Here is a 23,761-nt window from a genome sequence, read left to right on the forward strand (position 1 = left end):
AGAGCAGAGAGACGGACAAGTCTGGGCATGCCTGAGCGAGCAGGAGCGAAGGAGAGGAAGAGGAGGAGAGCAGAGAGGAGCAGAGAGGAGGCACGTGAGGGTGGAGAGCAGAGAGACAGACAAGTCTGGGCATGCCTGAGCAAGCAGGAGCGAAGGAGAGGAAGAGGAGGAGAGCAGAGAGGAAGAAAGGAGAGGAGAGTGGTGTGCTGGGAGAAGAGAGACAGACAAGTCTGGGCATGCCTGAGCGAGCAGGAGCGAAGGAGAGGAAGAGGAGGAGAGCAGAGAGGAGGAAGTGGTGTGCTGGGAGAAGAGAGAGACAAGTCTGGGCATGCCTGAGCGAGGGCAAATGGAGGAGAGGAGAACAAAAGGGGAGGAAGGAGAAGAGGAATAGGAGTAGAAGAGCAGAGTGTTGAACGAAAGGAAAGGACAAGTCTGTGCATCCAATAGCGAGAGTAGAAAGGCAACCGTGAGAGGAGAGGAGGATGAAAGTGAGAGGAGAGGAGGATGAAAGTGAGATAAGCCGAGTAAGGGGGGTAGTAGAAGTAGAGGAGGAGCAGAGCGGAGAAGTGAGAAGGGTGTTGAAAGACAACAGAGTAGAGGAGAGAGGGACAAGTCCAGGCATGCCTGAGCAAGAGTGGGAGTGGGTGGAGGAGAGGAGAGACAGACTCCTGCGGCGATCTGGTATGATCTGGGTCTACCACCCTCAGGAAACGTGTCATTATTTCTTACGTGCTCTATAATTGTTTCTGTAGCTTCCCTTAGTCAATTGTGGCTAAGTACAGATGAAAGGGAATACTTTTCTTTCCAATTACTGTGTGTGAGTGACAATATAACTAGCTCAGATGTGATCAAAATATTTAAAAAATATGGTGTGGAAAAACTACAATAAAAAAAGGTGAAACATGGCCAACGAACTCATTGTCCTGCATTATAACATATCTAGACAGGGTGACACTTTCAAGGGTTTATTGCAAGATCTGATAAATATTTCAGTCCTATGTGAATGTCGATGGTTACCCTAGTTGAAGGAAATGAACACCCGTAAACTGTTAGTAACTCTAACCTTTCATGGTACATTTGACTTGCAGATTTCACTTTCTGTTTCCTATGTGGTTGATTCATTTGGGATCTTTGGAAGGTGAATCACAAGTACATGCAGTTGAAGTGCACATAATTCCCTGTACTTTGCTTTTCCTTTCTGATTCACTTGATTACACATGGCAATGTGAGAAGTCTTTGAAAAGAGAACTGAAGGGAACTTTACGAATGAAAAGCTGTAATGATTATATGACAGCGTCTGATATGGAGTGACATGAAAAATATGTTTATAATGAAAGTGGACGTCTGGTGATTCAAACTGTATGAAGTTCATTTTTCTATAAACATGGGTCACCAGTTCATGGAATATGTTGTTTAGTCTTGTAGCTACTGTAGTGGCGGATTTCTACTGGAGATTTACCTCGGCTTTTGACCTAAAAGCCTCAGACTTTTCTATTTCCACCACCTCTATGGTCTCGGTGGACCTGCTCTGACTTCGGGCCAGACTGAGGGGGACGGGGACTTTTCAGAATCCATTAACATAACAATGGCTAACTTTTCACGATTAACACCTTCTCACAAAGCAACTGTTTTAATTACGCAGAGGTTATGCAGAGGTTGTTGATTATGTTCTTCACAAGTCCTCAATGTCAGCTCTAGCTATGGAAACATAATTGTATGACTATAACTACTGTTCCCTGGAGGAGAGAAATGAGGTACATCATACTATACTCTCGCGAATTCGGTTGAATGATCTAAAATCACGCCTGATAGGGAAAATAAAATCCACGCCTCGCTGGAAGCCCCGTCTTGCACAGGTGATAAGCGTAAGGCTCATTCCTTCAATTTAAAGGGAAACTTCACTACTAGACCCTTTGGGGTGTGTTTCCAGTCTACCTACATAATTATGAGTGGCAAGAGGGTGGTTCAGACATACTGTAATTCTGCACCATGGCTGTATTTTAGAGTTTTCGCGCCAGGAGAGATCAACCAGTGACATCATTGGTTGATTGAGCCTGCTGTCTGATCTAAAAATTATTGTGTGCTTTGTGTTTCACCGATTGCAGCGAGTAGATAATGTTGTCTATGGTCAATAGAGCCAGTAGACTTGTCTCAACAATGTTCCTTTCTGCCAGGACATCTAAGTTGACTCATTTTCCCTAGCCCTGTAAAGACTACAGGCAGGCTTTTCAAAACGGGGGCGGTACTAGTTTACAGGGTCACTGGAGCTATGAAACCGTGCACTGTCTATCCAAGTTCGCAAAATACAGCCCTATTGGGTGAAAGAGAGGAGGACCAAGATGCAGCGTGAATATAATCCATATTTAATGGGAAATACTTAAACACTGAACAAAACAACAAACCGACAAAGGAACGAAGACGATACAGTCCCGTAACGTGAACACTAAACACTGGTACACTGAAACAGGAACAATCACCCACAAACAAACAGTGAAAACAGGCTACCTTAATATGGTTCCCAATCAGAGACAATGACAAACACCTGCCTCTGATTGAGAACCATATTAGGCCAAACAACAAACCCAACATAGAAACACAAAACATAGAATGCCCACCCAGCTCACATCCTGACCAACTAAACAAAGACTAAACAAAGGAAATAAGGTCAGGAACGTGACACCTATTTACTTTTTTTTTACCTTTATTTAACTAGGCAAGTCAGTTAAAAACAAATTCTTATTTTCAATGATGGCCTAGGAACAGTGGGTTAACTGCCTTGTTCAGGGGCAGAACGACAGATTTTCACCTTGTCAGCTCGGGGATTCGATCTTGCAACCATTTCAGTTACTAGTCCAACACTCTAACCACTAGGCTACCTGCCACCCCAACTTGACCCGGAATACATTGAAGAGGAGTTGAGACAGCGAGGAAAAATAACTACAAGACCATCATGCAGCAGCCTAGACCAGCTGGACCAGGACTCAGGAGGGCAAATGACAAGTAAGTAAGTTTTGCTGTCAGTAGCTAGCGAGCAATATAACCTCTCTTTTTACATGAGGCAGTGTTGTTCAGTACAGTACAATTTGGTGATCGATTCAGCCATAACAGGGCTTGCTAGTACCACTACAACCCAAGCTAGCCAAGTTTAGCTAGTTAGCTGTGTTTGCTATACCTAAAATGTACTGTAGTCTAACATTATAGCTAGTTAGCTAACTAGCCTCAGTGCCTCTCATTAGGAGCAACACTGGAGATATTTTTTTTTATGATGAAGGAGAGTAAAGGAATGACTTTGGCTTTATGACTCATACTAGTCTTGGAGTAACTATACCAGTGCGTTGTAGCTAGCTATATAGCTAGCTAACGTGTGTCTGTGGGATGTGTCATATTCTACCATAACCGTTTTTGCATACTGCTGTGTAAACTCACCTCAGTGTCCAGAGCAAATAAACTTTGTCTTGAATACAAGCCATGTCCACTTATTTGCTATATTAACTGACTAATCTACTGTTTTATTGAAACATGGTTCTTGCCAACAAATTAAATGATACTGTCACGTTTGTCGTATTGATGAGACCAAGGCGCAGCGGGATATGAATACATTCTTCTTTTAATAAAGGAAGAACACTTATCAAAGTAACAAAAACGACCGTGAAGCTAAATAGAACGAGTGCTGACATGCAACTCCACATAGACAACTACCCACAAAACCTAAATGGAAAATGGCAACCTAAATAGGATCCCCAATCAGAGACAACGATAAACAGCTGTCTCTGATTGGGAACCAATTCAGGCCACCATAAACCTACATTACCTAGACACTACAAAATCCCCATAGATAAACAAAAACCCTAGACAAGGCAAAAACACACATACCCAACCTCGTCACACCCTGACCCGACCAAAATAATACAGAAAATATATAAAACTAAGGTCAGGGCGTGACAGATACACCATCTCTGTGCATTATGTGTTTGAGCAGGAATAGTGAAGCTAGTTTATTCAAATACATTTCATGAATATCAAAATGAATTCATCCAGAAGTTGAAGTCAACACTTTTATTGGTTTCTGATACAGCTGGAATCATTTAGTCACTTGTTAGTGCACTTGTAAAAAATATGATATTAAACCCCATTATATACATATCTACAACAGCTAGCAATATCTATACCACAATTCAGTTGTGAGCATACTAGGCGTTCTATATTATACTACAACATCACTCTAACTGAATATGGATGTTGTTTGTTGAACGTTCCAGGCAGGATCCAGAATGTTCTTCAGCTTGTGAACCTCTTTTTGTGTTAAGTAATGGCAGCTGGTTTAGCAGGTTTTGGCACTGTAGCGATGTTCTTCTTCACCCATTGCTTCAACCTCTTGCAGAAGATTTGTGTATACTGCAAGTCTCCTGGAAAGACACGAAGACTGATCATGATGATGTGTAACCATACACTAAACCATGTTCGTCTGCAAACAAAAAAGGGTACACTAGACTGGAACGTGTTTTGTTACACGCAGAGGCAATAATGGGGAATTGAGATTGGCTGTTAGCAAAGATGTGAAAAGTTTGAAGGGGGCTTGACTTGTAGACAGTCTTGTATTGTTGTGTATGAGCACCTACAGTTGTGCTGTTGAGTAGACAAGCACTGCCAACAGAGTGATTAGGCTAGAAGAGTATACTAACAGCCCCTCTCCTCCATACCAAAGAACTGATTATAAGGGTGTGAAACATTTGAGGAACACTTCAAATCAATTGTATTTATACATCAGCAGATGTCGCAAAGTGCTTATACAGAAACCCAGTCTGAAACCCCAAAACAGCAAGCAATACAGATGTAGAAGCACAGTGGCTAGGAAAAATTCCCTAGAAAGGCAGGAACCTAGGAAGAAATCTACAGAGGAACCAGGCTCGGAGGGGTGGCCAGTCCTCTTCTGGCTGTGCCAGGTGGTGATTATAAGACTACCTGGCCATTAAGGCCAGATTGTTCTTCAAGATGTTCAAACGTTAATAGATGACCAGCAGGGTCAAATGATAATCACAATGGTTGTAGAGGGAGCAACAGGGCAGCACCTCAGGTGTAAATGTCAGTTGCCTTTTCATAGCCAAGCATTCGTCCGGTGAACAGGTCAGGGTTCCATAGCCGAAGGCAAAACAGAACGACCAGATGGACTGGGGACAGCCAGGTGTCAAGTTGACAGAGAGAGAGATTGATTAAGTTCACACCGGACACACCAGGTAAGACAGACTGACCCTAGCACCCCCGGCACATACTGTAGACTATTGGACACCATAGTGCCCTCAAAGCTCAGCTAAGGACCCTGGGACTAAACATCTCCATCTGCAACTTGATCCTGGACTTCCTGACGGGCCGCCCACAGGTGGTAAGGGTAGGTAACAACAAATTTGCCATGCTGATCCTCAACACGGGGGCCCCTCAGGGGTGCGTGCTCAGTCCCCTCCTGTACTCCCTGTTCACTAATGACTGCATGGGCAGGCACGGCTCCAACACCATCATTAAGTTTGCCGATGACACAACAGTGGTAGGCCTGATCACCGACAACGACGAGACAACCTATAGGGAAGAGGTCAGAGACCTGGCCGTGTGGTGCCAGGATAACAACCTCTCCCTCAACGTGATCAAGACAAAGGAGATGATTGTGGACTACAGGAAAAGGAGGACCGAGCACACCCCCATTCTCATCGACGGGGCTGCAGTGGAGCAGGTTGAGGTTTTCAAGTTCCTTGGTGTCCATATCACCAACAAACTAACATGGTCCATGCACACCAAGAGAGTCGTGAAGAGGGCACAACAAAACATATTCCCCCTCAGGAGACTGAAAAGATTTGGCATGGGTCCTCAGATCCTCAAAAGGTTCTACAGCTGCACCATCGAGAGCATCCTGACTGGTTGCATCACTGCCTGGTATGGCAACTGCTCGGCCTCTGACCGCAAGGCACTACAAAGGGTAGTGCGTACGGCCCAGTACTGTACATCACTGGGGCCAAGCTTCCTGCCATCCAGGACCTCTTTAACAGGCGGTGTCAGAGGAATGCCAGTCACATTCTGTTAAAGGTCCCCAAAGCACACACATCCCTGGCTCGCTCCTCTTTTCAGTTCGCTGCAGCTAGCGACTGGAACGAGCTGCAAAAAAGACTCAAACTGGGCCGTTTTATCTCCGTCTCTTCATTCAAAGACTCAATCATGGACACTCTTACTGACAGTTGTGGCTGCTTCGCGTGATGTATTGTTGTCTCTACCTTTTTGCCGTTTGTGCTGTTGTCTGTGCCCAATAATGTTTGCCATGTTTTGTGCTGCTACCATGTGTGGTTCTACCATGCTGTTGTTATGTTGTGTTGCTACCTTGCAATGTTCTTGTCTTTATGTAGTGTTGTGGTGTCTCTTGTCGTGATGTGTGTTTTGTCCTAAATTTGTATTTTATTTGTTATTTTTAATCCTAGACCCCGTCCCCACAGGAGGCCTTTTGCCTTCTGGTAGGCCGTCATTGTAAATAAGAATTTGTTCTTAACTGACTTGCCTAGTTAAATAAAGGTAAAATAAAATAAAACCTGGTGGCACAGATGCTGTATCATCCTTTCCTACACTTAAAATTGCCCTTGCCTAATAATTGTGTCTGAAGCGGGGCTTGCAACGTGGCTATTCTCACCATAAGGCGTCAGTTAACTTGGCCTTGGTCAACTTGTTAAAAAGTTGTGAGTACAAAACTAAGGCCTTGGTCAACTTGTTAAAAAGTTGTGAGTACAAACCTAAGGCCTTGGTCAACTTGTTAAAAAGTTGTGAGTACAAAACTAAGGCCTTGGTCAACTTGTTAAAAAGTTGTGAGTACAAAACTAAGGCCTTGGTCAACTTGTTAAAAAGTATGAGGACAAAACTAAGGCCTTGGTCAACTTGTTAAAAAGTTGTGAGTACAAACCTAAGGCCTTGGTCAACTTGTTAAAAAATTGTGAGGACAAAACTAAGGCCTTGGTCAACTTGTTAAAAAGTTGTGAGGACAAAACTAAGACCTTGGTCAACTTGTTAAAACGTTTGGCAGGGAGCCAAGTAACAATAAACAGAGCAGCAGTAGAGAGACCACGCAGAAGTGCGTTGCGTCACCAGTAACTTGTCTTGTAGACAGTTTAATGTATTGGTTATTTTGATTTCTCAAGAGGGTATTGTGCTTCCATAAATACCTTTGGCTGTCGTGGCTTGTTTCAAAGTCAGATGATGTTGAGCTTATTCCAGGCTGAAAGCTTTCATCCAATGGGTCTACAGGCTCTGTACTACTGAAGCTGGTGTCAAGTTCATCATCATCAGAAGCAGGAGGAGTCTGTAAGACACATAGTAGTCAGTGATAAGCCAACATTTTACTACTTTGTCCCCATCAATACGCACTCAGACAAGGTACTATATCCACTCACCCCCCTCATGTCAATAGGTCATGCATACTAACCTTCACACCCAACAGACACCAGTCAGTCACCCACACCATCCCCTCCTTACTAATACTTCACGTTCTCTGATTTAGACTTCAAGCCTTGAACAGTCACCTAAGGGTCCCACTTTAAATGACGTGCAGCTTGTAAAGGCTTCATAAACACTACATAAATGTGTTACAAATCTATAACCATATGTCATCCTTTATAAAGGGTTCATAAATGTGGAATAACTGTGTGACACAACCACCAATGTCAGATATGGCATAACCACTATGTGACATAAACCTGTGCTTTATAAGGGGTGGCATAAGCACCGCTTAATAAAGGCCTTATAAATCGTATTATTTTGAGGCTTCACAAAGTATTTATAACCCTGTCATGCATCTTGTTAGAGCAGTGCAAGGCCAGGATATTGGGTTCGATTCCCGGGGCCACACATACGTAAAAATGTATTCACGCATGACTGTAAGTCACTTTGGATAAAAGCATCTGCTAAATTGTATATATTATATTTCACTAAAACATTTCTAGGATGGCCAAACCTTTTTCGCTCTTGGGTGCATAGTCAATATTGGACCTGACTTCAACTTCCCCCAAAATGCTGTCCTGCAATATGACACACACACACAGAGCAAAACACGTTGGTAAGGCCTTTTAAAAATCTGTTTTTATTTTTTGTCTACTTGTTTTTCCCCCAAAATATGTTTTCTTGTTTCTGTTTTTCCAGGTTTTGGATTTCACCCGTTTTTTTCTGCTTTTCCCCAGTTTTGATAATTTTTTAAATAGAAAAACAACTAACACAGTCGAAAGTAATACACGTTGATAAACCCTGCCCATTTCCACAGTTGATCTTCTTAAAATGTGATTTTAATCCTAACCCTAATTAATGAACGGCAAGTTTGAAGTGTTGGTCCACCAGACCTTCAGCACATTTGGGCAGAAGTGTCTAGGAACGGAATTAGGTGTAATGTGACTAACATCACATCACTTTATGCCATCCTTCAGCACAACATGTCACCCTTTATACAAAGCACATGTTTATATCATATTTGACCTAGTGGGTTATGTCACATTTGACATAGGTGATTATGTCACAGTTATTCCACATTTATGAACCCTTTATAAAGCATGACATACCGTTATAGATGCTGTAGTCTACTTGTAAACACACCAACTATGACAACAAGACATGGACCATGTTTATGCCTAGCTCCAGTATATTTTTTTGCTCATCATGGAGTCATGGAAAGATTTGCTAGATTTTATAAGCTTACTTACACTAGTTCCTGGTGCTGCAGATGTTGATGGGATCGGACTCTAAATAGAACACATAACGTTAGTAGTTAGTTAGCTAGTTAACGTAACTTGATGAAGCTAACGCTAGCTTGCTGAGTTACAAATCACATCGCCAGATAGCAGCTGGCCAATTACATTGATATGCTTTGGAATGCCTAGTCAGCGTATTATGAAAGCTAGCTAGCTGGATTTGCAAAACATACAAAAAGATGGTCACATAAGCGGATATCCCGGGTCCGTTCAAAGTGTGTAAAGCTAAGGATCCACAAACTCCAGTGGCTCAGAAGGGAACTTCACACAACATCCAAACAAAATCCCAAGCGGGCACAATAGGTTTAGAAACCGGTCTGAGAAAGTGCACACCCTTTAGGAACTGCACTAGGGTACAAGCCCTGGGGTGGCTCCACAGTTTCACCCATGACACGCTGTAATAGCCGCCATGTACATTTTCAAAATAGAGAATGAATGATCCTGTCCGAAAAGCTCCTGTAAAGGCATTAAAATGTCCCCTACATCACTCTGAAAAGGAACAATTCCTTTATTTTGGTACCAAAGCTCCAACGCCTGCCACTTATATGCATACAGCCCTCCTGGGGAGGACGAATAGTAGCAATCCCTTCCTGAGGTAAACCTGTAGCCGCAAGATTGAACCTCTCAAGGGCTCCAAACCTCTGACAGAGGGTGCCAAACCTGTCCGTGCATTTGGGATAAGTTGCCACGAGACGATCTCTGCGAACCAACGTTTCTTGGGCCGCGGCGAGACACAAAAAGCAAGAGCATGGGTGCACTGCTCCCAAGCAATAGGGAGTGGGCCAAGGTTAGGATGAAGAGACACAGAGTCCGACAAGGACACCCGAGGCGTCCGGTTTAGGCTATGAGATGCGTCCGGGTGAGTGGTTAGCAACAGCCCCAGGGGAACGACTTCCATCACAGAAGCTATGCATTGCCATAACCTGGACACCCTCCATGGGGATAGAAAAGTGTGATTCGCTAGTGAGTCTAGTCTAGCTTGAGGTCCAAAAAAGGAATGCGCTGAGATTGAGTCAGACAGCTCTTTTCTGGTTTCTTATGAAGCCTAGAGACTGAATACAAGACAATAGAGCGTTTGACAGTGATGAGGGGTGGTCGTTTGACCGCAGACCCATTACGGATGCAGGCAATGAGGCAGTGATCGCTGAGATCTTGGTTGAAAACAGCAGAGGTGTATTTGGAGGGCGAGTTAGTTAGGATGATATCTATGAGGGTGCCCGTGTTTACGGATTTGGGGTTGTACCTGCTAGGATCATTGATACTTTGTGTGAGATTGAGGGCATCAAGCTTAGATTGCAGGATGGCCGGGGTGTTAAGCATGTCCCAGATTAGGTCACCTAGCAGCATGAGCTCAGAAGATATATGGGGGGCATTCAATTCAAATATGGTGTCCAGGGCACAGCTGGGGGCAGAGGGTGGTCTATAGCAAGCGACAACGGTGAGAGACTTGTTTCTGGAAAGGTGCATTTTTAGAAGTAGAAGCTCGAATTGTTTTGGTACAGACATGGATAGTGAGACAGAACTCTGCAGGCTATCTCTGCAGTAGATTGCAACACTGCCCCCTTTGGCAGTTCTATCTTGGCAGAAAATGTTATAGTTAGGGATGGAAATTTCAGGGTTTTTGGTGGTTTTCCTAAGCCAGGATTCAGAAACGGCTAAGACATCTGGGTTAGCAGAATGTGCTAAAGCAGTGAATAAAGCAAACTTAMGGAGTAGGCTTCTAATGTTAACATGCATGAAATCAAGGCTTTTACGGTTACAGAAGTCAACAAATGAGAGCACCTGGGGAGTATAAGTGGAGCTAGGCACTGCAGGTCCTAGATTAACCTCTACGTCACCAGAGGAACATAGGAGAAGTAGGATAAGGGTACGGCTAAAGGCTATAAGAACTGGCCGTCTAGCACGTTCGGAACAGAGAGTAAAAGGAGCAGGTTTCTGGGCACAATAGCATAGATTCAAGGCATAATGTACAGACAAAGGTATGGTAGGAAGAGAGTACATTGGAGTAAAACCTAGGCATTGAGTAATGATGAGAGAGATATAGTGTCACGCCCTGGCCTTAGTTATCTTTGTTTTCTTTATTATTTTAGTTAGGTCAGGGTGTGACATGAGGGAAGTATGTGTTTTGAATTGTCTAGGGGTTTTTCTATGTTTATGGGGCAGTGTTTAGTCTAGGTGTATGTATGTCTATGGTTGCCTAGATTGGTTCTCAATTAGAGACAGCTGTCTATCGTTGTCTCTGATTGGGAGCCATATTTAGGCAACCATAGTCATTAGGTAGTTTGTGGGTGATTGTCTATGTCTATGTTGCATGTTAGCACTTAGTTTGTATAGCTTCACGTTCGTCAGTTTATTGTTTTGATTAGTTTGTATAGTGTTCGTTTCGTCTTCGTCTGATAATAAAGAAGATGTATTCATTTCACGCTGCGCCTTGGTCCTCTTCTCTTCCACATTACGACGATCGTGAAATATAGTCTCTAGAGACATTTAAACCAGGTGATGTCATCGCTTATGTGGGAGGTGGAACAACATGGTTGGTTAAGGAATATTGAGCAGGGCTAGAGGCTCTACAGTGAAATAAGACAGTAATCACTAACCAGGACAGTAATGGACAAGGCATATTGATATTAGGGAGAGGCATGCGTAGCCAAGTGATCATATGGGTCCAGTGAGTGGTTGGGCTGGCTGGGGACACGGCGATTCAGACAGTTAGCAGGCCGGGGCTAGCAAGCTAGCAGTTAGCAGGCCGGGGCTAGCAAGCTAGCATAAGGGCCTTAGAGGGACGTCGCGATGGGGGAAAGTCTGTTTTTGCCTCCTTGTGCGGTGACGTCGATAGACCAGTTGTGGATTAGTAGGGTTCCAAGTAGCAGAGGGGTCCAAGTCCAATTGGCAAAATGGGTATAGTGGGCCAAGAAACTGGCCGATGGATCGGCTAACAGTCCAATATGCTCTAGATAGCTAGCAGGCCGCGGTTAGCAGAATGTAAAGTCCATGGAGAACAAGAGCACCTCCTCCCAGCTGCCCACTGCACTGAGGCTAGGTAACACGGTCACCACCGATAAATCCATGATAATTGAAAACTTCAACAAGCATTTCTCAACGGCTGGCCATGCCTTCCACCTGGCTACTCCAACCTCGGCCAACAGCTCCGCCCCCCCCCCGCAGCTACTCGCCCAAGCATCCCCAGCTTCTCCTTTACCCAAATCCAGATAGCAGATGTTCTGAAAGAGCTGCAAAACCTGGACCCATACAAATCAGCTGGGCTTGACAATCTAGACCCTCTATTTCTGAAACTATCCGCCGCCATTGTCGCAACCCCTATTACCAGCCTGTTCAACCTCTCTTTCATATCGTCTGAGATCCCCAAGGATTGGAAAGCTGCCGCGGTCATCCCCCTCTTCAAGGGGGAGACACCCTGGACCCAAACTGTTACAGACCTATATCCATCCTGCCCTGCCTATCTAAGGTCTTCGAAAGCCAAGTTAATAAACAGATCACTGACCATCTCGAATCCACCGTACCTTCTCCGCTGTGCAATCCGGTTCCCGAGCCGGTCACGGGTGCACCTCAGCCACGCTCAAGGTACTAAACGATATCATAACTGCATCGATAAAGACAGTACTGTGCAGCCGTCTTCATCGACCTGGCCAAGGCTTTCGACTCTGTCAATCACCATATTCTTATCGGCAGACTCAGTAGCCTCGGTCTTTCTGATGACTGCCTTGCCTGGATCACCAACTACTTTGCAGACAGAGTTCAGTGTGTCAAATCGGAGGGCATTTGTCCGGTCCTCTGGCAGTCTCTATGGGGGTACCACAGGGTTCAATTCTCGGGCCGACTCTTTTCTCTGTATATATCAATGATGTGCTCTTGCTGCGGGCGATTCCCTGATCCACCTCTACGCAGACGACACCATTCTGTATACTTCTGGCCCTTCCTTGGACACTGTGCTATCTAACCTCCAAACGAGCTTCAATGCCATACAACACTCCTTCCGTGGCCTCCAACTGCTCTTAAACGCTAGTAAAACCAACTGCATGCTTTTCAACCGTTCGCTGCCTGCACCCGCCCGCCCGACTAGCATCACCACCTGGACGGTTCCGACCTAGAATATGTGGACATCTATAAATACCTAGGTGTCTGGTAGACTGTAAACTCTCCTTCCAGACTCATATTAAACATCTCCAATCCAAAATCAAATCAAGAATCGGCTTTCTATTTCGCAACAAAGCCTCCTTCACTCACGCCGCCAAACTTACCCTAGTAAAACTGACTATCCTACGATCCTCAACTTCGGCGATGTCATCTACAAAATAGCTTCCAATACTCTACTCAGCAAACTAGATGCAGTTTATCATAGTGCCATCCGTTTTGTTACTAAAACACCTTATACACCCACCACTGCGACCTGTATGCTCTAGTCAGCTGGCCTCGCTACATATTCGTCGCCAGACCCACTGGCTCCAGGTCATCTATAAGTCCATGCTAGGTAAAGCTCCGCTTATCTCAGTTCACTGGTCACGATAACAACACCCACCCGTAGCACGCGCTCCAGCAGGTATATCTCACTGACCATCCCAAAGCCAACACCTCATTTGGCCGCCTTTCCTTCCAGTTCTCTGCTGCCTGTGACTGGACGAATTGCAAAAAATCGCTGAAGTTGGAGACTTTTATTTCCCTCACCAACTTTAAACATCTGCTATCTGAGCAGCTAACCGATCGCTGCAGCTGTACATAGTCCATCTGTAAACAGCCCACCCATTTCGTTACCTCATCCCCTTTCGTTTTTATTTATTTACTTTTCTGCTCTTTTGCACACCAGTATCTCTACTTGCACATGATCATCTGATGATTTATCACTCCGTGTTAATCTGCTAAATTGTAATTATTCGCTCCTATGGCCTATTTATTGCCTACCTCCTCATGCCTTTTGCACACAATGTATATAGACTCTTTTTTCTTTTTTTTTCTTTCCTACTGTGTTATTGACTTGTTTATGTTTACTCCATGTGTAACTCTGTGTTGTTGTCTGTTCACACTGCTATGCTTTATCTTGGCCAGGTCGCAGTTGTAAATGAGAACTTGTTCTCAACTAGCCTACCTGGTTAAATAAAGGTGAAATAAAAAAATAAAAAAGTAAGAAATTTGCCTTCAGGGGACGTCACGCCTGAGTGGCCTGTTGGAATCCTCGGGCAGATTATGTCTGTATTCCAGTCGTGAAGGATCGGCGGGGTTCCGTGCCCCGTACCGGCAGTAGAAGGGGTCCGGATATTGTGCCCAGGAGTGGGCTTCAGGAGTAGCCCAGGAGCCCTGCCGGGAGATGGGTCTAGCATGGGCTAGCTCCAGGCTAGTTTGTGCTTGCTCCGGGACGGAAACGTTAGCCAGGAGTAGTCAACCCGGGTTGCGGTTAGCTAGCTGCGATGATCCAGATGAAAAGTTTCAGAGTTTGCGGTAGGAATCCGGGGATATGGAGAGAAACTTAGGTCCGGTGTGCTCTGGTTTGAAACGCGTTGTACGAACTGGCGAAAGCTTCCCGAGCTAATGGTTAGCTGACTGATAGCTGGTAGCTAGTTAGCTAGCTAGCTTCAGTTGAGGGATTCCAGTTCCGAGGTAAATGGAAATACTTTTGAAAAAAACAGATCCACACCACATTGGGTGAGGCGGGTTGCAGGAGAGTATTTTGAAGTTGAGTTTGAGGATTTTTTTTTTTTAAAGATGCGAAAAAAATATATAAAAGATATATACAGTGGGGCAAAAAAGTATTTAGTCAGCCACCAATTGTGCAAGTTCTCCCACTTAAAAAGATGAGAGAGGCCTGTAATTTGACCGTGGGGTCAAAATGATCACAGAACGGTGAGCAAAAATCCCAGAACCACACGGGGGACCTAGTGAATGACCTGCAGAGAGCTGGGACCAAAGTAACAAAGCCTACCTGTAGTAACACACTACGCGCGCAGGGACTCAAATCCTGCAGTGCCAGACGTGTCCCCCTGCTTAAGCCAGTACATGTCCAGGCCCGTCTGAAGTTTGCTAGAGAGCATTTGGATGATCCAGAAGAAGATTGGGAGAATGTCATATGGTCAGATGAAACCAAAATAGAACTTTTTGGTAAAAACTCAACTCGTCGTGTTTGGGGGACAAAGAATGCTGAGTTGCATCCAAAGAACACCATACCTACTGTGAAGCATGGGGGTGGAAACATCATGCTTTGGGGCTGTTTTTCTGCAAAGGGACCAGGACGACTGATCCGTGTAAAGGAAAGAATGAATGGGGCCATGTATCGTGAGATTTTGAGTGAAAACTCCTTCCATCAGCAAGGGCATTGAAGATGAAACGTGGCTGGGTCTTTCAGCATGACAATGATCCCAAACACACCGCCCAGGCAACGAAGGAGTGGCTTCGTATTGAGCATTTCAAGGTCCTGGAGTGGCCTAGCCAGTCCCAGATCTCAACCCCATAGAAAATCTTTGGAGGGAGTTGAAAGTCCGTGTTGCCCAGCAACAGCCCCAAAACATCACTGCTCTAGAGGAGATCTGCATGGAGGAATGGGCCAAAATACCAGCAACAGTGTGTGAAAACCTTGTGAAGACTTACAGAAAACATTTGATCTCTGTCATTGCCAACAAAGGGTAAATATAACAAAGTATTGAGATAAACTTTTGTTATTGACCAAATACTTATTTTCCACCATAATTTGCAAATAAATTCATAAAAAATCGTACAATGTGATTTTCTGGATTTTTTTTTCTGATTTTGTCTGTCATAGTTGAAGTGTACCTATGATGAAAATTACAGGCCTCTCTCATCTTTTTAAGTGGGAGAACTTGCACAATTGGTGGCTGACTAAATACTTTTTTGCCCCACTGTACATGGGACAAGACAAGACAAAGACGTCTGCCTGCTACGCCATCTTGGAATACCTGTGGAAGACTGGGCTTCCAGCGAGGCATGATTTTAGATCCTTCAACCAAAGTTTCGAGCGTGCGATTTCCCATAGTATGTTGTACCGAGGTTGACTGACTGAAAGGGAACACAATTTCCCTCAACTTCAGGGTGTATACACCAGTGTAACACCGGTGTCACAGTCGATAAAACAGCCTCTCTGAGTGCCTGACTGTCTTTCTGTAGCTGTGACAACTTCTGCTTGTCATTGAGAGGGCGAGAAGGCAAGGTGGTCTCGTTTAGAGCCATATATGGATGCTCTATAGTTCTGTCTAGACAGAAAGCACCTGAGCACAGTCAGAAAGGACTACAACCCCCCGCAACATACCCTCATGTCATCCCCATCAAAGAGATCTAGGGGATGGGGGGGATAGAGGCGCTAAGCCTATGGAGACACGCGAATTGAAATCACATGGGTGTTTGTGAGCGCGTGTGTGTGCAAGTATGCATTTAAGTGTGTCTGTGCGTATGCTTGTGTGTGTTTGTGTTAACAATCCATGTAATAGTGTTTTTTAAACTACTTATAACCAAACCATCAAGTAAAATGTTACCTTTCTCCATGATTCATGTTGCCCTCTGAAGCTCTGCTTTGATGTGTTGTCATGACGTCTTCGTGTTTGCAGGTTTGGTGTTGTGTGGAAAGTTTATTCTGACTAGAGTGGCGGTGCGCTTCTCTGGTCTTGTTGCAGAACACATACTTTCAGCTCTACGGACACAAATTCAGACAGACATAAAACAAAGACAAAAGGCCGCAGGTACCACTTTCAACACACTTTTACACCCACACTCACAGAGTAACAGCACCCAACCCCTGGGTAATGTTTCATACTGAACACAAATATAAACGGAACATGTAAAGTGTTGGTCCCATGTTTCATGAGCTGAAATGGAAGATCTCAGAAATGTTCCATTTGCACAAAAAGTGTATTCCTCTCAAATTTTGTTTACATCCCTGTTAGTGAGCATTCCTCCTTTGCCAATAAAATCAATCCGAGTGACAGCTGTGGCATATCAAGAAGCTGATTTTTACATCTGTGTGTATTGTTGTGAATTGTTAGATACTACTGCACTGTTGTAGCTAGGAACACAAGCATTTCAATACACCCGCAATAACATCTGCTAAATATGTGTATGTGACCAATACAACTTGATTTGACTAGTATATTACCATATTTCCGCCCTCTTTACATGTATATTTGCCTATCACGCCTACACTGACACAATGCACAAACACACACACTTACACTTTGTCAGGATTAAGAGATTATGCTCAAGGCATGGAAAATGCTGAACCCGAAGATAATGCAAATGACTGCTAAATTTAAAGGTTTAATATACTAACAATAAACAGGCATATGGGGAGACACACACGTTCCTCTGAGAGGTTTGTAGCAATTTGCCCCATTCTAAAGACAAGACCATTTTTACATGCTCATCCTCTGTTCGCTCTCCAGCTGCCTCCGAGTGCCTGGGCTTTGGTCAAAACATAAGCCAACTTGCAAGGCCAGAGTGAACTCTGGATTAGACGTCTCTACCACTTTAAAGGGACTATAGCTGAATTTCAGCCAGCGCCCTTAGTCCCAGGAATGTCAATAAGGGCATTAAATGCTGTTTTAGGGTGACCCCTATCCTCAGAGAGGATGCTCTCACTGTGTGATACGTGATATTCAGCCCAAACAGAGTTTTCCAACCCTGTTCCTGCAGCTACCCCGCGTTTAATTTGGAAACCAAGTGAAATCTGTTTGGGAACATTGACAGTAACATGTTTTTGCAACATAACATATTTCACTAAACTATAGACAACCCCTCTGTGCGCTCAAGAAAGGAATAAAGGAGAGAGAGGAGGAGATGGTGGTGAGATATTCTGTATAGCTAAAGATAGTGTGTCACCCAATTATTATTATATATTTTTATAATCCCTAATACTAGGCTATTCAAAATCAAATACAAATTCACTATAATTGTAGACTAACTGTGAGCCGCCCTGTACAATTAATGAACCAACAGCACCGCCTAGGGCTATACTTCTCTCCCAGACTCGTAGATAGACATTTTTGAGCGTAGCATAAGGTAACCAGTCCACAACAACAATGTTTTACTGTTTCAACCTGCTGTGGAACTTCTTTCTTCAAACTGATCATCACAGTGAGGTGAGTTTTAAAAAGCACCATACTGTTTTGATGATATGTGTCTGATGTGATTTTCAAATGCAGTTGCATTGATGTCAGAGTGGTTAGAGGGACAATGGAGCCCAGAGTACCAGTCCATTAGGACCTGATGATAGGTAGCAAGTTGAGTACTACCAAAGTATGTCCAGAGTACATAAAAGGAGATTTCCGTGACTCAAAGGTCACATGGAATTTTACTGCTTTCATGACTGCCGGTGTGATGGTAATACAGTCATTGCAACAGCCCTACCCCTATACTGTCTTGTCAAAAAACATGGTGCTACAAGTCCCCTTTGGGCAGAATCACCATTAGTTATTCTAATAAGATCTTCCAACAGCAACAAAGACACCAACACTTCCTCTGACCCTTCTAGATCTCTAGGGCGGTTCAAGGATATGTGTGTGTGTGTGTGTGTGTGTGTGTGTGGTGTGTGTGTGTGTTGTGTGTGTGTGTGTGTGTGTGTGTGTGTGTGTGTGTGTGTGTGTGTGTGTGTGTGTGTGTGTGTGTGTGTGTGTGTGTGTGTGTGTGTGTGTGTGTGTGTGTGTGTGTGTGTGTTTGTGTGGTGTGTGTTGGTGTGTGGGTGGTGTGTGTGTGTGTGTGTGTGTGTGACACTCAAGCCCGATCCCTAGATAAGGATGTTCATAATTGTACCTTTCACGCTCCCTGTCTGGCCTGCAAGTCCATGCATGTATTTTTGTTCCTCTGTCTGACTTCACCTATAGAGTGTCTATGATCTATAGAGCACCTATGACTTCACCCTTCCATCTCTTCACTAGTCTCAGAAATCCTAGACCTAGGGCAACAGCACCTAGGTCTGGGAATCGTGTCGGATTTCCTTGACCACTTCGAAAGGGGAGAAAACATTTTTGGGAAGGGTGCTCCTCAGACAACTCTTCCAACATTTTACAAGTATGGGTAGGCAGGGCTTATAAATAATCCCCTCGGAAACATGACAGATGACATCATGGTGCATGCAAACTACTCACTTGTGAAACACACTCATTGAAAACATCTACCTCAAGTTCCATCCAGCTAACTACCGGACATTTTTTTATGGCAGGACATGAATGGATAGGACTCTGGATGGATTTCCGGAGCGTGTCCCAACTCAGCCCTTTCCTCTCTGCCAAACTGACCTAAGTACAGACATGTATGCTGAAACATTGGTACATTGTGGGAGGCAACCTGTCTGTCTCGACTTCGCCCGCTGTCAATCATCAGCTGCCTCATAGCTGTGATTGGTCAGTTCAATTTGTGAAAGATGTAATAGTTTCACTAAGACTCTAATTAGATCACTGCTGTCCAGGGGTGGAAGTAACAAATTACAAATACTCTTGTTACTGTAATTATGTAGCTTTTTCCAGTGCTTGTACTTTTATTATTTTCAATGTCAGTGGCCATGTCCGAATAGTCATACTAGCGTATCAAATCAAATTTATTCATAAAGCCCTTTTTATATCAGCAGATGTCACAAAGTGCTATACAGAAACCCAGCCTAAAACCCCAAACAGCAATGCAGATGTAGAAGCACAGTGGCTAGGAAAAACTCCCTAGAAAGGCAGGAAATTAGGAAGAAATCTAGAGAGGAACCAGGCTCTGAGGGCTGGCCAGTCCTCTTATGGCTGCCGGGTGGAGATTATAAGAGATTATAAGAGTACATGGCCATTAAGGCCAGATTGTTCATCAAGATGTTCCAATGTTCATAAATTACCAGCAGGGTCAAATAATAACCACAGTGGTTGTAGATGGTGCAACATGTCAGTGCCTCAGGAGTAAAGTCAGTTGGCTTTTCATAACTGAGCAGAGGTCGAGACAACAGGTGTGGTAGAGAGAGAGAGAGAGAAGGTCGAAACAGCGGGTCCGTGACCAGGTAGCATGTCCGGTGAACAGGTCAGGGTTCCATAGCCGCAGGCAGAACAGTTGAAAATGGAGCAGCAGCACGACCAGGTGGACTGAGGACAGCCAGGAGTCATCCGGCCAGGTAGTCCTGAGGCATGGTCCTAGGGCTCAGGTCCTCCGGGAGGTGAGGGAGAGAGGGAATCAGAAGGAGCATACATAACTTCACACAGGACACCAGATAAGACAGGAGAATTACACCACATATAACAGACTGACCCTAGCCCCCGGCACATAGAGTATTGCTGCATAGATACTGGATGCTGAGACAGGGGGCTCGGGGACACAGTGGCCCCGTTTGACGATACCACCAGACAGGGCCAACCAGGCAGGATGTAACCCCAACCCAATTTACCAAAGGACAGCCCCCACACCACTAGAGAGATATCAACAGACCACCAACTTACTACCCTGAGACAAGGCTGAGTATAGCCCACGAAGATCTCCTCCACCGCACGAGCCAGAGGGGGGCGCAAAACCGGACAGGAATATCATGTCAGTGACTCAACCAACTCAAGTGATGCACCCCTTCTAGGGACGGCATGGAAGAGCACTAGTAAACCAGTGACTCAGCCCCCGTAATAGAGTCAGAGGCAGATCATCCCATTGGAGACAGGGAAGCCAGCCAGGCAGAGACAGCAAGGGTGGTTTGTTGCTCCAGTGCCTTGGGCCAGACTACACTCAATCATAGGACCTACTGAAGAGATGAGTCTTCAATAAAGACTTGAAGGTCGATACTCAGGCAGACCATTCCATAAAAATAGAGCTCTATAGGAGAACGTCCTGCCTCCAGCTGTGTGCATAGAAATTCTAGGTTCAATAAGGAGGCCTGTGTCTTGTGATCGTAGCGTACGTGTAGGTATGTACGGCAGGACCAAATCATAGAGATAGATAGCCTACAAAGCATTACATGGACTTGCTCCTATCATAAAAAAATTGAAATCAGTCCTAGCCTTAACCAGAAGCTATGTAGAGAGGCAAGCACTGGAATAATATGATCAAATTATTTGGTTCCAGTCAAGATTACAGCAGCTATGTTTAGCACTAACTGAAGTTTATTTAGTGCTTTATCCAGGTAGCCGGAGAGTCGAGCATTGCAGTAGTCTAATCTACAAGTAACAAAAGCCTGGATTAGCTTTTCTGCATCATTTTTGGAAAAAACTTTTCTGATTTTTTCAATATTACGAAGATGGAAAAAAGCTGTCCGTGAAATATTCTTGATAAAGAGAGATCGGGATCCAGAGCAATGCCGAGGTCCTTCACAGTTTTATTTGAGACGACTGTACAACGATCAATATTAATTGTCATATCCAACAGCATATCCCTTTTGTTTCTTGGCACCTAGAATTGTTTTGTCTGAGTTTAAAAGTAAAACATTTGCCGCCATCCACTTCCTTATGTCTGAAACAGGCTTCCAGGGTAGGCAATTTTGGGAATTCACCATGTTCCATCGAAATGTATAGCTGTTTGTTGTCCGCATAGCATTGAAAGTTGACAATGTGTTTCCGAATGACATAACCAAGAGGTAGAATATAAAGTGACAACAATAGTGGTCCTAAAATAGAACCTTAAGGAACACCAAAAATGTCAATTGATTTGTCAGAGGACAAACCATCCACAGAGACAAACTGACCAATTAGGGTTTCCATTCTCTCCAAAATAATGTGGTGATCGATGGTGTCAAAAGCAACACTAAGGTCTAGGAAAATGAGGACAGATGCAGAGCCTTGGTCTGATGCCATTAAGAGGTCATTTACCAACTTCATGAGTGCAGTCTCAGTGCTATGATGGGGTCTAAAACCAGACAATCATTTCTTATGCATTATTCGTCTTCAGGAAGGCAGTGAGCTGCTGCACAACAGCTTTTTCCCCCAAAATTGAGAGGAGTGGGAGATTTGATATCGGCCAATAGTTGTTCACATTTTGTGTGTCAAAGTTTGGCTTTTTCAAGACAGGCTTTATTACTGCCACTTTTAGTGAGTTTGGTTCACATCCAGAGGATAGGGAGCCATTTACTATGTTCAATATAGGAGGGTCAAGTACAGTTAGTAGCTCTTTCAGTAGTTTAGTTGGAATATGGTCCAGTATGCAGCTTGAAGGTTTAGTGGCCATTACTATTTTCATGAATGTGTAAAAAAATATTATCACTTCTGAAGTAAAATGCATACTATCTACTCATCGTCGCAAACTATTTAGCACATACCATTTAGTAAAAAGTATGCAGTATGCCGCAACACAGTAGTGGCTCCTGACTTGGGGAGTAGGTGGGGCAGGGCGGGTGGATTTTTCCAAATTCAACAGACATGAATCACATTAACCAGCCTGATAATAGCTCATTTCCAATTCAATTAATTTATCTAAACTCTGAATGGAATAGGAATGGAGGTATAGGCCTATTCAGGCTGGTTATAGGCAGACTATTACATTCGACCTATACCATAGCCCATATAGCCCATCTATTCCCGTTTAAAAAGGACTGAAGACAAACAGATCATTTGGTTCCATTTCAACATATTTATTTGTGAAACCAAAGTGCTGTAACATTACAGTACCTGTCATAAGTTTAAACACCTACTCATTCGAGGGTTTTTATTTATTTTTACTATTTTCTACATTGTAGAGTAAATCAAATCAAAATCAAATCAAGTTTATTTTATATAGCTCTTCGTACATCAGCTAATATCTCGAAGTGCTGTACAGAAACACAGCCTAAAACCCCAAACAGCAAGCAATGCAGGTGTAGAAGCACGGCGGCTAGGAAAAACTCCCTAGAAAGGCCAAAACTAGGAAGAAACCTAGAGAGGAAACCAGGCTATGAGGGGTTTTGGCCGGTCCTCTTCTGGCTGTGCTCGGGTGGGAGTATTTAATAACAGTAAAGACAGCCGATGTTTCAAATGTTCATAAATGACTCAGCATATGAGTCCAAATAATAATCAGGAGTAAAGTCAAGTGTTGGCTTTTATCATAGCCGATCTATTAAAGAGTATCTCTATCTCAGCACCTTGCGTCTCGTAGTAGAGTTTGAAAACCAGCAATGTCTGAGGGACAGGTAGCAAGCCGTCCGGCCTGGACAGGTCAGGGGTATCATAGCCGAGGCAGAAACAGTTGAAACTGGAACAGCAGCAAGGCCAGGTGGACTGGGGCAGCAAGGAGTGCATCATGCCCGGTAGTCATGCCGCATGGTCTAGGGCCTCAGGTCCTCGAGAAGAGAGAAAGAAAAGAGAAGAGGAGAGAATTAGAGCGAGCATTACTTTAACTTCACACAGGACACGCCGGGAAAGACAGAGAGAAGTACCCAGATATAACCAACTGACCCTAGCCGCCCCGACACATAAACTACTGCAGCAATAAATAACTGGAGGCCTGAGACAGGAGGGGTCAGGAGACACTGGTGGCCCGCATCCGATGATACCCCCGGACAGTGCCAAACACGGAAGGATATAACCCACCCTTAGCCCAAAGCACAGCCCCCACACCTACTAGAGACTATTATCAACAGGCCACAAATTACCACTGTAGACAAGCTGAGTATAGCCCACAAAGATCTCCACTCACCAGCACAGACCAGAGGGGGGCGCAACAAACCGACAGGAACGACACGTCAGTAACTCAACCTACTCAAGTGACGCACCCCTCCTAGGGACGGCATGAAAGAGCACAGTAAAGCCAGTGACTCAGCCCCTTAATAGGGTTCGAGGCAGAGAATCCCAGTGGAGAGAGGGGAACCGGCAGGCAGAGACAGCAAGGGCGGTTCGTTGCTCCAAGCCTTTCGTTACCTTCACACTTCTGGGCCAGACTACACTCAATCATATGACCTACTGAAGAGATAAGTCTTCAGTAAAGACTTTAAAGTTGAGACCGAGTCTGCGTCTCTCACATGGGAGGCAGAACTATTCCATAAAAATGAGATCTAAGGAGAAAGCCCTGCCTCCAGCTGTTTGCTTAGAAAATTCTAGGGAAATTAGGAGGCCTGCGTCTTGTGACCGTCGTAC

General features: G+C 44.4%; 1 long non-coding RNA gene across 1 annotated transcript; it reads right to left on the reverse strand.

Annotated features, from left to right (window-relative positions):
- Positions 1 to 7,197: 7,197 nt before the first annotated feature.
- LOC111961131 (uncharacterized) lies at positions 7,198 to 16,401 on the reverse strand. The gene is made up of 3 exons (XR_002876943.1): positions 16,256 to 16,401; positions 8,715 to 8,753; positions 7,198 to 7,327 (listed from the first exon to the last, which is right to left on the reverse strand). It is a non-coding gene; the product is annotated as an uncharacterized lncRNA (long non-coding RNA).
- Between the last annotated feature and the right edge of the window lie 7,360 nt (positions 16,402 to 23,761).

Source organism: Salvelinus sp. IW2-2015, linkage group LG4q.1:29 (assembly GCF_002910315.2).
Source record: "Salvelinus sp. IW2-2015 linkage group LG4q.1:29, ASM291031v2, whole genome shotgun sequence".
NCBI lineage: Eukaryota > Metazoa > Chordata > Actinopteri > Salmoniformes > Salmonidae > Salvelinus > Salvelinus sp. IW2-2015.